General features: G+C 31.8%; 1 long non-coding RNA gene and 3 other non-coding genes across 5 annotated transcripts; 3 read left to right on the top strand and 1 right to left on the bottom strand.

Moving 5' to 3' along the window:
• Nucleotides 1-1,100: 1,100 nt before the first annotated feature.
• Nucleotides 1,101-3,430, top strand: LOC127721226 (uncharacterized). Of its 2 annotated transcripts, XR_007991084.1 has the most exons (3): nt 1,101-1,161; nt 2,325-2,434; nt 3,311-3,430. It is a non-coding gene; the product is annotated as an uncharacterized LOC127721226 (long non-coding RNA). The 2 variants fall into 2 exon arrangements; XR_007991083.1 differs by having other exon boundaries at nt 1,101-2,434.
• A 1,567-nt stretch (nt 3,431-4,997) lies between these two features.
• On the top strand, nt 4,998-5,068 carry Trnag-gcc (transfer RNA glycine (anticodon GCC)). The gene has a single exon. It is a non-coding gene; the product is annotated as a tRNA-Gly (tRNA).
• Nucleotides 5,069-7,999: 2,931 nt separating this feature from the next.
• On the top strand, nt 8,000-8,070 carry Trnag-gcc (transfer RNA glycine (anticodon GCC)). The gene has a single exon. It is a non-coding gene; the product is annotated as a tRNA-Gly (tRNA).
• Nucleotides 8,071-15,551: 7,481 nt separating this feature from the next.
• Trnae-uuc (transfer RNA glutamic acid (anticodon UUC)) lies at nt 15,552-15,623 on the bottom strand. The gene has a single exon. It is a non-coding gene; the product is annotated as a tRNA-Glu (tRNA).
• Between the last annotated feature and the right edge of the window lie 476 nt (nt 15,624-16,099).

The raw sequence follows: 16,099 nt of genomic DNA, 5'->3' as shown, positions 1-16,099 counted from the left end.
TTAAAGCGTTCTTACCGAGCCTAATACATTTATGATTGTGTCAACATATGATAAATATGATTCAGCTGACAGCCTGACAGGAGCGTATTCAAAGCTCACACAATTTTACCAGGTTGTAAATATCGGAAGCAGAAACCGTTCAATATAAAGGCGCATTTATTCCCAGCAAACACACAACATTTTAAAAACATTTTTTAAATGTCATATGGACGTCTCTCACAAAATATTTCAATAAGATATCATTTAAACATAAAAAAAATGTTTATTTTATTGTTTTTGAAATGTTTTATTTCTAACATTTAAGTAAAATGTTTTTACAACATTAACAAAATATTATTTGCTAATATCTTTTATTCATGTTCTCAAACATTGTTCTAAAATATCCCGTAGATATTTTATAATATAAAAAAATAATATTTTCATCAATTGGTATTTTATATTTTAACAACATTTAAAGTAAATATTTTCCAAATATCCAAAAAACATTCTGCAAAAAAATGTTTTACAGAAAATATAGTTTTGCTATTTGCATAAAATGTTTTATAACGTAAAATTAAAATGTTTTACATAAAATATCTGAAAAATATCGGCTAAATGTTTTCTATAAAATATTCTGACATACACATTACTTAATAATCTTACTGATATTTTATTCAACATTTTACGGATATAAAAATAACATTTTATTTAAACTTTATTCAAAACCCCACAAACAACGTTATGTGGAATTAGCTCGTTTTTTTTCAGGATAAGATATAGTACTACATTTCATCAATATCATGACAAGCAAGACACTATGGTTGAAATCCTTAATTGATATCTCAGTTGAAGATCCTTGAAGTCAGATTTTATTCCTTCTTATATTAAAATTCAAAAGAGTCAACATTAAATTAAGCAATAATGTATTAATAAACAATCACCTTTCTTTAATGTTTATTCATTTCGTTCGTGTATATTTTAGAAATTAAGAAATGAAAACTGTAACTGTACTAAGTTCAATTTTCGTATCGTTTATATGATTTACGGAAAACCGACCTTTTCCGGAATCGACTTTTGTTTTATCACCGGAAATGATTTTGAAATTTGAATTTCGAAACGGAAGACAGGATATCAACAAAGAGAGCCAAGAAAATTGTTTGTTACGCGATATATACTCACTTGGTAAGAATGATTAATCTGTTAAGATGAAACTTGTGCATTCATTGTGTGTGTTCAATCATAATCGGAACCAAATTACATCTGTTTCTGGAGGTGCGGATCAAGGTTTTGAAAAAAGGGGGGCCCCTGCCCAAGGCAAGCAAACGTTTGGAGTGATACTTGTAAATAGTCTATACATTTATCTTATAAGTAGCTCCATCAAGCATCTACGTACACCAATTATGAATTTGTTCATTGATATAAAAAAATTATAAAGATATGTGGCTTGTGTGTTTGTCACAGTTTGATTGCCAATACACCTTATCGCTATTTGTCCGCCATTACTTGCCATGGACATCATAAAAGTTCCCGTAAAATGTTGACGTCATATTAGAAAATATTTGACACCACAATTGAAAGTAATACACCTTATCGCTATTTGTCCACCATTACTGGACATCACACAACTGTCACATGTTCCCTTAAAATTTTGACATCATCATAAAAAATATCTGATGCCACAATGGAAAAGTGATTGTTGTTTGACGTCAAAAGTTCAAGCAGGATAGATTCTCGGGTCAAGCAGGAATAGCGATAAGGTGTATTATTGTATGACGTATGCTGACGTCAAAAGTTCAAGCGGGACAGATTTCCAAATACTGAAATAGCGATAAGGTGTATGAGACAGTTATCCACCAGAATTTAAATGACTTGGATAAAAGAAATTATAGGTCACTGTACGGCTTTCAAAACTGAGAAAACCAATGCCATATAGTCCACTTTGAAGCCTTGAAAAACAAATGTTAAATTTTTCTCAACACAATTGAAACAAAACAACTAACTGCCTACATTAAATACACATTATGAAAAAGAAATTTGACAGACTTAAACCAACAACAACTATTGCAATAAGCATGACTCAATACCTTGTTTCCGAGGCACACAAACAAGTTACAATAACACTAATATAAGCACCATTTGAATATGGAGATTTTTTTTTCTAGTAAAATCAGTGTATGTATGTATTTGCAAAACAGTAAATTAAATTTCCCTTAACAGCTTAATGAACATTAAAAAGACTATGTAAGACTTCAGTACAAGCAAGATAATATAAACTGTTGCTTAAAATTATATTTATTGCTTCATACACACAATGTACATACAATGTATCTTTTATTTTTTAACAGGAGCTAAAAGAAAAGCCACAAAGGACAAGTTCAATATGCAGGTTTACAATTTGGAAGTGGCGCAGGTTCTTTGGAATGTCTACAACCTTTCAGTAGAATTTTTTTTTGAAGTAAGATTTTTATACAGAATTACTGTTATTCCATATTTAATTCAAATATTTAGCATAAACAATGCATTACATTCAAGATTAAGGGCATACAATACAGAAAAGATATCTGGATATTTGAATAAATTATTTTTTTTGTGACAAAATAGAAACAAGTTGTTTATTTAAATCAATCTTTTAGTCCAACAGTGTGCTTTCATAAACAACATATTTGCTTTCCTTTGAAGTATTTCAAATACATATAAACAACTCATTTAATGACATCTGTGTGTTTCTCGAAAGTTAAGTTATATTATTATCATCATTGCGAAAACAATGCGTAACACTTCAATAAGTTATTATGTGCCTATAGTATACTTCTAGGACTGTATCATATGCCCTTAGATACAAATGACAAGTTATAAACTATGTCACTCTACAGAGTTTATCACTCAAAACATGCAAAAAGGACAATAAGATGTTTAATGACATTATGTAGCAGGGCTTGTAAAGGCCCCTACATTATATACAATGCATTTAATGAAAACTAAAAAAAACAAGAAAAACAACAGCCTGATTTATACAAAACAATAAAAGAAAAAAATTATGATAGACAACAATCAACGAGTATAATGAAATAAGACTCTTGACCGGACACATATCTAGTCTAAAGTTTTTTATGTGTTTTTTTTTAATAACTAAATGAAGTTCAGCGTGGCATATTGCTCTCTCTTAACACAGTCAGCCATTTATCGTCCCCTTCCGACAGACTATCATCGTTATTTGTTTCAATACTTTAAAGGGGAGGGGATGTATATCCTTCAGGCAACGTGAATCGTTCTATAATAAAGGAATGTGCAAGAAATTATATATGAATGTAAGATTAAATTTTTTTTTCAGAAGCATGGCACAGCAAGAAAAAGATATAAGACACTACAAGACATTCCAAGTGATTTTGAATAAGACAATTGATTGACTTTTTCAATGTATTCTTAAATAAATCAAATAGTTGATGTAAAATGGTGTTTTGTTCTCATCTCTTTAGCCAATTATCAATGATTATTGACTTAAGATGTAACCCTATTAGAAGTGTAGTGTTTTAGTTTAGAAAGAGAAGTTGTATTGAAAAATCTGAATTTGGGACACAAGTTTTAGTCAATGTAACTTGAACTTAAAAATGTGTATAATGTTTGCATAATGTCCAATGGCATATATGTCATGCATGTTCAGGTTGACATATGCATGATGTGTATAAGATAGGTAATAAAAGTTGAGAGTGAAAAACTAAACATTATACCATTGTGGTTGGAATAATGGGCTTTCTTGCACTGTCTGTCGTCTGTTCACCTATATTTGTCAGATTTTGTCCGACAAATATTTTCATCACTGTTTTTCCCAAAACTGCTGATAAAGATGAGTTCATATTTAATGAGCTGCTTGAAAGTGATGAACCGTGATGTGTGAACATTTTTGTATCTGGCACCTGTTTCCTGTTTGCTTATACATTGTATTTCAAAATGTTGAATGTTCTCACATTTTTCATTACTTTAATTAGTAATGCTTATGAACAGAATGACTTCATATTTGGTAAGTGGCTTGACCATGATGAGTTGTGTCTGCCATTTTGGATGTGTCAAAATTTGTAGATACTTCTTGTTTTTAGAGACTTTGAATTGTGAATTTCATATGCTTAGCAAAACAACTGATTTATTCAATCAAAAGTACAGAAATTTTTATATTGATATGATCTTGATATCAACCAAAAACATCTTCTTAAAACATTTTGAAAACATTTTTTAGGCACAGTCTCACTTGCAAGAAAACATCCAAAAAACATTTTTATAACATTATTTGATGTTCATGATGTTTTTCAAACGTTCAGAAAATATTTCTAGAAAATATTTTTTAAAAGATTATCAAAATGTTTAACACGCCATTGTTTTTCACATTATCATGATATTTCTTTACAACATTTTAATTATATTATGCAAATATTTTAGAAAATATATTAGAAAACGTTTTAGCGATATATATTCTACCATACATTTAATGTTTTTCTCACGTTTTTTTGTGATATTTTCATGACATTAGACACAACATTTTAAAAACATTTTAAAGATGTTTTTGTGTTTGCTGGGTTCAGCATAATAATGCATTCAAACATATATATATGTGCCATACTGAGTCGACTATACAGTTGAATCAATGACTTATATGTGTCTGCCATATGAAACCACAACTGAAAATCATGTCACGTTACAGAATTTTTCATTTCGCTATTAATTCTCCTTTGAAAGACTTGATTAATTATCCCTCCCCCTTTTCATATCACGATTTTAAAGACGGTAAGTTTCAAATTATACACGAAGCCGACAGTAGCATATTTCTGGTCATTATATTTCAACCACGAGCTGCGATTACACTGCGGCTGAACAGATGGGATCTCAATTAACGTCGATTTCCTCTTGTCAAATATATTTGTGTCGCGTTTCTGCAGACAACGTCAGTATGATTAACATGCTATATACCATACATATCAGGTAACATGTGTCCATATATGATCAAGTTAAACACTAAGTAGTTATAAGCATCGGTGGTTCAGTGGTAGAATGCTCGCCTGCCACGCGGGCGGCCCGGGTTCGATTCCCGGCCGATGCATTTCTTTTTTCGTCTCTTTCAAAGTTTTCAATTGATTAGCGGCCAATAGAGTACGCGGCACATAACTGTATCATCCATGGATAGTGTGCATCCATGTAAATTCACGCCAAGAGAAATTTATCTGATACTATCATTTCAAATATACTCCTCTCTCTTCAGAGGTCAATCTTGAACACTATACAAATAAATTGTTGATAACGCACTGTATAAGTGTGCCAGGAGTGAATAGCTCCTGTTCTGCGATTAAGTAGTGGAGAGGAATCGTAGAGCTAGAGTAGCAAACACAGGAAATTAAGTTATTGTATCTAACTTATACCCCGAGGGGATGATGTCATAACAACAGACTAAATGACAAGAAATGCATAAACATCAACATGACTTTAAAACAGAAAATCATTATTTGCGAAAGAACATTCTTATGTATGTGTGATGGTCACCCATCTCATTCCGGTCTCGGTTTCATTGACACTTGAAGGCACATCACTGCGGAAGATGCAAACTGCATGATAATATATGCTGCGAGAATTAATTGCAATTTATTTCGCTTAGATGATTCTGTGAATCCTTTTTTCATCTTTTTCATGAAATGTTACATGTTTCACCCGATCACAAAAAAATTAAAGCTCCGACGCCGGGAATCGAACCCGGGCCGTCTGGGTGAAAACCAGAAATCCTTTTTTTTTTTTTTTTATCTTTATATTTATTAAACCTCAATACTATTTACAACAAGTTTTACATATTATCACAGAAAACATGGAGTCCCTATACTACCATTCTGCAGCATTCTTTCATCTTACAACCAATACCCATCATACACATCCTATATTTACTTCATTATATTTATAGCACCGTATATAGATACCTAGTATTCAACATTTATTTTTACTGTCTATTCAAAAATTCAACAATGTTCATTTGTAGCGTTTACGGACGGATTCCATTCCTGAAAACGCATTCAACGAAGTCAAAGTGTTTCATAAATAAACAACAAAAATAATAGCTTGCAATTAAGTATATACCACAAAACAATATATATGAATTAAATCACTCACAGAATTATACAAAACTTCACGCAAACCTATCACACAAAAGACTTATAAATAACTTTATCATAATGCCGACATTTTATGACTTTTCACATAGTTAATCATCAGTTGAATTGCTTCCTTCGCTTGATCCGTATAAAAATCCGTCTCTGTTATATCATCAAACTCCTTAAAAAGTAATCGTAAATAATGTTCATATCTTGCATCCCGCTTATCAACCGCTTCAATAGATTTTCTAGTTACATTACATGTAACTATAATGTTCATATCAATTATCTTTCCGATCAAAACATCACCACTTGTACGACTTCTTTTACAAACAATCTTTTCGAATTCTTCATTTTTCGATTCTAAAGAATCTTTATCACATACAATACTACTTTGTTGTTTTATTTCACTTTCTTTACTTTGTTTACGTTTCACTATTTGTTTACGTTTTTCGTTACACTCTATTGTCTCTCCTACAGGTAAATTCCTGTCACTATTAATAGCTTGTTTTACGGGTATATCAACTGTAACTTGTTTTTTAAATGTACATCGTTCTATATTCTCATCCACATGTTCAATTGGAATACTGTGTGTGAATGAAGAGGCTCCCAAAAGGGAAATGTCTGTATTCATTGTACGTTCCTCGGATTCATCCACGGTACACGCATCAATGTTCATATTATCAATATCAATACCTTCAATATCATCGACGTTCAAAACTTCTGTGTTACTTTTAGTGTCATTAAATTCTTTCAAACGTTTATTGTCTCTCCTTCTTGCCGAACCAGATTTACGTTTTACCTGCTTATTTGTATCAGTATTCGAAAACATAATCGAAATTCTTGTTTTGTCATTATCACCATGGAAACTATACGTTATAATTCCATATTCCTCACATGCACATTCTATTGCCTTTATTAAAAACTTAGGTAATCTATCCATAACGCACAGTCACAATTTTCATGAATGAAAAAAAATAACCCAAGGGTACCTCTGATCAGGTGCGATAAACAATATAGCTGTCAAAATAGTTATTTTAAACAGTTTTTCTCTTAAAAATAGTAGAATTGACTTACTGCAAACAAGGTCCGATAATGGTACACATTTCTCTGCTTGGAATTCCGAGCTTAACCTTGAAAACAGAATCAAAATATCCTACTCTCAAAAGACGTGCACACACTTCAAAACACTGACCGGAAGCCAAACCCGGGCCGTCTGGGTGAAAACCAGAAATCCTAACCACTAGACCACATCGGACTTAGTATAACAAGCTAAAATTAAGCTATATATTAAAGCGTTCTTACCGAGCCTAATACATTTATGATTGTGTCAACATATGATAAATATGATTCAGCTGACAGCCTGACAGGAGCGTATTCAAAGCTCACACAATTTTACCAGGTTGTAAATATCGGAAGCAGAAACCGTTCAATATAAAGGCGCATTTATTCAGCATTATAATGCATTCAAACATATATATATGTGCCATACTGAGTCGACTATACAGTTGAATCAATGACTAATATGTGTCTGCCATATGAAACCACAACTGAAAATCATGTCACGTTACAGAATTTTTCATTTCGCTATTAATTCTCCTTTGAAAGACTTGATTAATTATCCCTCCCCCTTTTCATATCACGATTTTAACCACGGTAAGTTTCAAATTATACACGAAGCCGACAGTAGCATATTTCTGGTCATTATATTTCAACCACGAGCTGCGATTACACTGCGGCTGAACAGATGGGATCTAAATTAACGTCGATTTCCTCTTGTCAAATATATTTGTGTCGCGTTTCTGCCGACAACGTCAGTATGATTAACATGCTATATACCATACATATCAGGTAACATGTGTCCATATATGATCAAGTTAAACACTAAGTAGTTATAAGCATCGGTGGTTCAGTGGTAGAATGCTCGCCTGCCACGCGGGCGGCCCGGGTTCGATTCCCGGCCGATGCATTTCTTTTTTCGTCTCTTTCAAAGTTTTCAATTGATTAGCGGCCAATAGAGTACGCGGCACATAACTGTATCATCCATGGATAGTGTGCATCCATGTAAATTCACGCCAAGAGAAATTTATCTGATACTATCATTTCAAATATACTCCTCTCTCTTCAGAGGTCAATCTTGAACACTATACAAATAAATTGTTGATAACGCACTGTATAAGTGTGCCAGGAGTGAATAGCTCCTGTTCTGCGATTAAGTAGTGGAGAGGAATCGTAGAGCTAGAGTAGCAAACACAGGAAATTAAGTTATAAGATAAGATATTTTATTTCCAATTATGGGCCCCAAAGGGCATAAACATTACAACATCAATAATTTTTTGATAATACAATACAAACAATGAGATAAAAAAAAAAAAAAAAGTTAAACGAGAACTATTTAAGTTCTTAAAGAATACGTAGATAAAGAATCTATAGTATGTTGTTTTTTTTTAATACTAATGCATTTTATTGCAAGTGTGGTTGATATAGATAACAAACAAGCAGCCCAAAAAGAAAAAAAAAGAAAAATAGATATCCACATATGTATAGTACACAAAAAGTTGGATCAATTAAATATATAATAATTAGCCAAAAAGAAAGTAGAAATTAAACATGTCCATGACTCATCCTGTGTCAGCAGCAAATAGGAAAGCATTATGGTTTCCTAAAGGCAGCTGACACCAGGGGGCGATACCTTATGGGCCATAGGCATGTAAAATGTGTGTAAATGTCTCTTTCCTACCTGTATCAAAAGCAAACAAGGAAGCATCATAGGTAACTTGAATGCAGTTGATACCAGGGGACGATGCCTCAAGGATATAAGAGAACATTTGAATAAATAATATATCTTAACAATTATTTTTTTTTTTAATCGGCTATGATGTTTGTGATATTCAGATGAATATAATTTTCTATGTCCAATCAAATGTATATACACACATAGATTTCCTTTAACTAATCTTCACTAAGGAAGATGTTTGTATATAAAATTACATATTATTTTAAGTAACTCAACATTTTCTACACTAAATAACCAGATAATTTTGCTTTGACTGTTCATATGATTAAAATAAGAATTATATTGTGCAATACTAGCTAACATACAATTTCTATCATCCTCAAATTTGTTACAATCAAATAGAAAATGAGCCTCATCTTCGACAGTATTGGAAGAACATTTATTACATATTCTGTTAATTCGGGGAATACCCTGATATCTACCTAATTCTATTTGTAATCTATGAGAAGATACACGTAATTTAGTAAAACTTCTTCTAAGTTCAAAATTCTTGATCAATGTTAGATATTTTTCAAAACCAAAATTTGTTTTATATAAAAGGTAGGTTTTCAGTTTACTGTCTGAAAATTTATCTATTTGTTTTTCCAACAGCTAATAAACAATATTGATAGCTTGGTTTGTATATATTTCTTAAATTTGTATAAGGATTCACAAAATGGAGCATTTATGGCATTTGTATAGTCAATACCAAGTATTTTAAAAACAACATTTATTGAACCATACCATGATGTTATATTCATGTGATGTAGTGTCTTTGATTGTGTATATGCCTCTTTTAATAGAGGAAAATTATTACCTAAATTCTCTAATCTATACCAGTACAATAACATTCCTTTTATAATATTAAAATATATTGGAAATCTTCCAAGTTCAGATAACACTGCAGCATTTGTTGTTTTCTTGTGTACCCCAAGTATAAATTTACAAAATTTTATATGAAGTTTCTCACAGGGTAAACCTGAATATAATTTTTCAAAAGATATATCTTCCTTCTTACATTTAGAGGAAAGAGGATTAAACATCCCCCATATTTCGCTACCATATAATAAAATAGGTTTTACAGTGTGGTCAAAAACATGAATACTTGTTTTTACATCAGGATTAAGTGATAAAAGATCTTTCCTTAATTTGAAATGAGCTTTCAGGGATTTTTTGTATAGTTCATTTTGAGCATAACTGAATGAACCAGATGAGCTTAAATATAAACCTAGGTATTTGTATTTTGAAACACATTCCAGATTTATATTCTGAAATGTGAATATCTGTTTTACATGTCTGCCTGCCTTGTTGAAAATCAGCACCTTTGTCTTATTAGTATTCACATTGAGACACCAATCTTTGCAAAATTTATCAAGCATTCCCAGCTTTTCTCGTAGTCCTTCAGCTGATGTAGATAATAAAACAATATCATCAGCATACATTAAACAATGTAGATCTTTGTCATTGACATTAACTGGGTCTCTAGTATCTGACAAATATCTGGGCAAATCATTTATGAATATCTTGAATAAATTCGGACTGAGGTTGTCACCTTGTTTGACTCCAATATCTAATGGGAAAAAATCACTTACTTGATTTTGAATTTTGACACATGATTTGCTAATTTCATACATACTTTTAATAATGTTATAAAAATAAGACCCAGCCCCAATATCTAGTAGTTTAATCTTGATCCCTGTATGTATAACAGTATCAAAAGCCTTCTGAAAATCAACAAAACAGGCAAACAGTCTACCTTCTTTTGAATTACAGTATTTGTTAATAAGACAGTTTAAAATAAACATATGATCTGCAGTTCTGGCTTTCCTTGTGAATCCAATTTGACTATCATGTATAATATTATGTTCCTGAAGAAATTTGTCCAGTCTTAGACTTAATATTCTATTAAAAAGCTTTCCAATTGCACTTGTTATTGTTATTCCTCTATAATTGTTAGGGTCACTTGTATCGTTGCTTTTAAAAATTGGTGTAATATAACCTTCAGCCCAAGATGTTGGGTATATACCTGAAGACAGACAAGTATTAAACATCTGTTGAAAACTTTTTAAAAGGAAAGTCTGTCCATTCTTTATCATATTATTACTAATGTTATCCAAGCCTGATGATTTATTGCATTTTAAGTGTGAAATGGCTTTGGATATTTCAGACTCAGTGATAACGGAGTCCAACTCGTTGAAACATTTTGAGTTTTCTAACTGTTTCAGTTTTTCACATAGCTCTGTATATCTACTTTGAAATTCACCTTTCAGTTGTGACAACTTTTAGAAATGTGATATCAAAGTTGATGGTTGTACTCCACATTTTTTTTTAGTTTCATTTTTTTCCTGTAGTTCATTAATTAAGTTCCAATACAGTTTTGGATTCTCTTCGTGCAAGGAGTCCAGCTGACTAATCAATGATTGTTTGTATTGTTTGTATTTATATTTCCTTAGTTTGGAGTATTCACGATTCAGTTTATAAAAGTGATTTTTGATAATTGGATCATATGGAAATCTTGAATAAATTTTTCCATAATTAAGCAAGTTAGTTCGAGCTTGTTGTAAACTTGCGTCAAACCACTTTTTGTTTTTTTGTTTGTTTGTGTGTTTTTTTAAAGGTCGTTTAAGTGATAGATTTGCTGCTGATAAAAAGATGTTTGAAAGTTTTGATGATGCTTCATCTACTGATGTCTGAGTAAATTGAATTGTGCTATTGTTGAATTCTAGTATGTAGTTTTGTAGTTTATCTGAAGAAAGTGTTTCTTGAAATTTTATTGCTGAACAGTCAGTCCAGATATAATTAGGTGTCATATTTTTCAACTGGATTGGAATATCATTTTCTCCAGGAACACAATATTTTGCAGATAATTCCCACTCAAGTTTACAATGACAATCAGATAATGTGGGAATAAATCTGGATACTTTAAAATACAGTACATTTTCAAGAATTTCTTCCGACACAGCAACATAATCAACCACACTTGCACCATTGGGGGTATAGCAAGTAAAATTACCAAATGTATCACCAAGAACTCTGCCATTTAAAATTCTTATTTGTTTACTAATGCAAAAATCCAAAACTTCTTTGCCTCTTTGATCAATTTTTTGGTCTCGACTTTTTCTTGTCATAATGTTTTTGTCAGTAGGGTATGTATCAAAAATTGGAGTAAATTTTGAATCATCGTTTACTATAAAGTCATTTTCAGAGCCTATTCTGGCATTAAAATCTCCACATAACAAAATTTCACCCATTTTTTTATACTGAAAGATATCTTTTTCTATGCATTCAAAAACATCAGAAGAGAGTTCTTGGGTATATTTAGACGTAACAGGGGGGTTGTACAGTACACAAATAAATAGGTCACTTTTAAATCCAAAAAAGGATTTTTCTAATTTAATCCATTGATAATCTGGATTACTGTTAATCAATATTTTGACATGAGGTTTAACGTGACTTTTCTGTAGAATTGCTATACCCCCAAAATGACGGTTATTATTTGATAATTTTCTACATATTGGATGATAATGAAATTTACCAATATTGTGTATTTGGGAATTATATCCCACATGAGTTTCGACTAAAAAAACAATGTCGTAATTCTCTATATTTTTCAGAAAAAGGGGATCCTCTGCTTTATTCATGCCCTTTGAAAATAAGCCACCTATATTCCAATAACCAAATTTTACAGATGATTGGTTTGATTTTGGCATTTTGGTTGATACAATTAAATCTGGTATAAATAATAGAATAGATTTTCTATCTATAAAAAAAAAAATAATAAAAATTTGTCTCTAAATAAAAGGAAGAGACAACAAGGAAAATATTCAGAAATGTAAATATTTGAAATAAGTAGATTTATTTAGAGGATAGTTTTTACAATGGTTTTCTAAATACAAATAGTCTATGATATAATGACAGATAATTTCTTTTCTATGTATCCTCTTTTAACTGAATAACTATTAAACTGATTTGGGTTGAATAACCTGATATCCTGGGTTAATTCAAGATCAAAAGTATGATTCAAATGTGAAAACTAAAAATAAAAATGAATAAAATAAAATAAAAAAGGCGAAATTTTATACCTAGCAGAGGTTACATATATATGACCATGTAATAGTGTGACTTCTTCACATAATGGCTGTTTCATTTGAAAAATCTATTCAAATGAGAATATGAATTTATCAGCCCAAAAAAAAGAAGAAATATATAAAGTTGTACATGTATATATAAATTATATGTAAATGACTTTAAACATGTTAAAGGAAGTCAACATAATGATATGGTAATATGTATAATATTAAAAAGCAAGTTATTCATGATGACCTCTGCCACGTCCACGTCCACGTCCTCTTGTGTTGCGCGATTTGGATCTACCTCTTGAATTTGGCATGGGAATGTTTAAGGCAGTGTGTATTCCACGCTTTAAGTTTGCCGATAGCTGAGACACGCCAGAGTCAGAGAGATGAAATTTATCTTCACTTAGTAGCTCTGCAATTGGGTTTCCATTTCGCAACATATTGCCATGATCAACAAGTAGAACATCTTTATTGTCATCATATATTTGTTTCAACAAGGCATTTATGATTTGTCCATTTGTGTTGAAAATTACACTGTCGAGTCGAGGAGTAGTAAGAGAGATGATGCAACCACTATTTTGCCATTTTTGAAGTGCAAGCTTGACAATATCTTGTATTTCTTCTACACATTGCTGTGGTGATTTTATTTTCAAATCATTCGTCAGGGAATGAAACACTACTAGATTTGGAATATTATCCGATATCTCCAAAATAGCTTGTTTAGTTTCTTCTAAATTGAGAGCAGTAACCTTATTGGTTGTAAATGATGGCGATAGCTTCTCTGCATTGATACGTTTGGTATTGGATGTACCAATTAAAATAATTGTTGGTTTGTTATCAATGTCAAGTTTAGATTTGTCAGTATATTTCGTGTCTGCATTAACAAGATGAAAATCTTCAAATCGAGAAATCATTTGGGAGCGGAGAGAGATATTTTCTTCTTGTAATTTCTCCAAGTGTTGAGTATGTCGTTTTAGAGTATCAGTTAGTTTGTCAATTTCTTCATTTTTGGTTTGTAGGCTTACCGATAGAAAGTCGATCTCAGAGTTTGAAGTAGTTAATACCTTTTTCATTTCTGCTCTAGTCTCCTCCAGTATTTGATTGTGACATTTCATTTGATCTTCATGTTGAGCTTTAATTAACATAATATTGCTTTGTTCGTGTTTTAATTTAACTTCCAAAGTCTGTTTTTCTGTTTGTACGGTTTTATATTTTAATTGTAATGTTGATATCTCATTGTCGTCTTTTCTACCTTTTCCCAAGACTAGAACATCATCATTGCATTGTTTAACAGCAGTTAATACTTTGCTGAAGTTTTCATTGTGACTGTGTTCTATTTTAGCCAGCGTGTCAACTAAATTTAATTCAAGCCTTTGAAAATCATCTTTTTGAGGTTGATCTTCTTGTACTAGTACTGATTTTAACCCAGTCTGGGAGTCAGGTAATACACAAGTGACCTTGTCAACAGGGCATAATTCATTAATGTGTGTATTGTTATTGTCATCATAACATTCGTGTGAAATACATGTATTAGTAGGACTGGTTTGTGATATGTTTGTAAGAACTTTATCAAGAATATCTTTCAGAATTGGAAAATGAATATCCACAAACTCATAATAATGACTGCCTTGTACTCTTATTGTTCCTGTTGTGACAAAAAATGTAATATTAAATTGAAGTTCCCCCTTTTTTAATACTTCAATCATCACAGAATTTCCACTGTTGTTTCGGTTTTCCCATGTTTTGGGTTCGTCATACCATTCAATATCATAATCAGGTTCCTTTCCAAGATTGTCATAATAGTAAATATCTAGTGTTTTTATCCATGGTTGGATTCTGTCAAGGTTTGTGTAGAATGTGATGATTTTAGCATGTTCATCATACAAGTTTGGGTCAATTTGCTCGAAAAGGCTTAATTTTGCTTTACCAGTCCTCTTGTTTTGCTTTGATGGGAGAGATGAAAGAGGATAGTCATTAATGGTTTTGTCCATCGATAGGTCAATTTTCAATTTGCCTAAATCTACCATGATGACCGGCTTGTAGTCAACACGTGTTTATATAGTTATATGTGCACACACGTAAATCAGCGTAAATAAATGTTTGTAAATATAATTGATCGATCGGAAGTTATCTTAGTGTTTCTTCCTCTCTGATATAAATATTTGGTGTATTTTAAATGATGGAAACTGTTAAAAAACCCAGGATTCTCAGAATATTTTACCAGTGAATTTTTCCACCAACCGCCATTAATCAGGGGCGATAAGCTATATGTTATTGTATCTAACTTATACCCCGAGGGGATGATGTCATAACAACAGACTAAATGACAAGAAATGCATAAACATCAACATGACTTTAAAACAGAAAATCATTATTTGCGAAAGAACATTCTTATGTAGGTGTGATGGTCACCCATCTCATTCCGGTCTCGGTTTCATTGACACTTGAAGGCACATCACTGCGGAAGATGCAAACTGCATGATAATATATGCTGCGAGAATTAATTGCAATTTATTTCGCTTAGATGATTCTGTGAATCCTTTTTTCATCTTTTTCATGAAATGTTACATGTTTCACCCGATCACAAAAAAATTAAAGCTCCGACGCCGGGAATCGAACCCGGGCCGTCTGGGTGAAAACCAGAAATCCTAACCACTAGACCACATCGGACTTAGTACAACAAGCTAAAATTAAGCTATATATTAAAGCGTTCTTACCGAGCCTAATACATTTATGATTGTGTCAACATATGATAAATATGATTCAGCTGACAGCCTGACAGGAGAGTATTCAAAGCTCACACAATTTTACCAGGTTGTAAATATCGGAAGCAGAAACCGTTCAATATAAAGGCGCATTTATTCAGCATAATAATGCATTCAAACATATATATGTGCCATACTGAGTCGACTGTACAGTTGAATTAATGACTAATATGTGTCTGCCATATGAAACCACAACTGAAAATCATGTCACGTTACAGAATTTTTCATTTCGCTATTAATTCTCCTTTGAAAGACTTGATTAATTATCCCTCCCCCTTTTCATATCACGATTTTAACCACGGTAAGTTTCAAATTATACACGAAGCCGACAGTAGCATATTTCTGGTCATTATATTTCAACCACGAGCTGCGATTACACTG

Source organism: Mytilus californianus, unplaced genomic scaffold (assembly GCF_021869535.1).
Source record: "Mytilus californianus isolate M0D057914Y unplaced genomic scaffold, xbMytCali1.0.p SCAF_12, whole genome shotgun sequence".
Lineage (NCBI taxonomy): Eukaryota > Metazoa > Mollusca > Bivalvia > Mytilida > Mytilidae > Mytilus > Mytilus californianus.
Note: the sequence above shows the minus strand (reverse complement) of the source record. Positions and strands in the feature narration are given on the sequence as shown.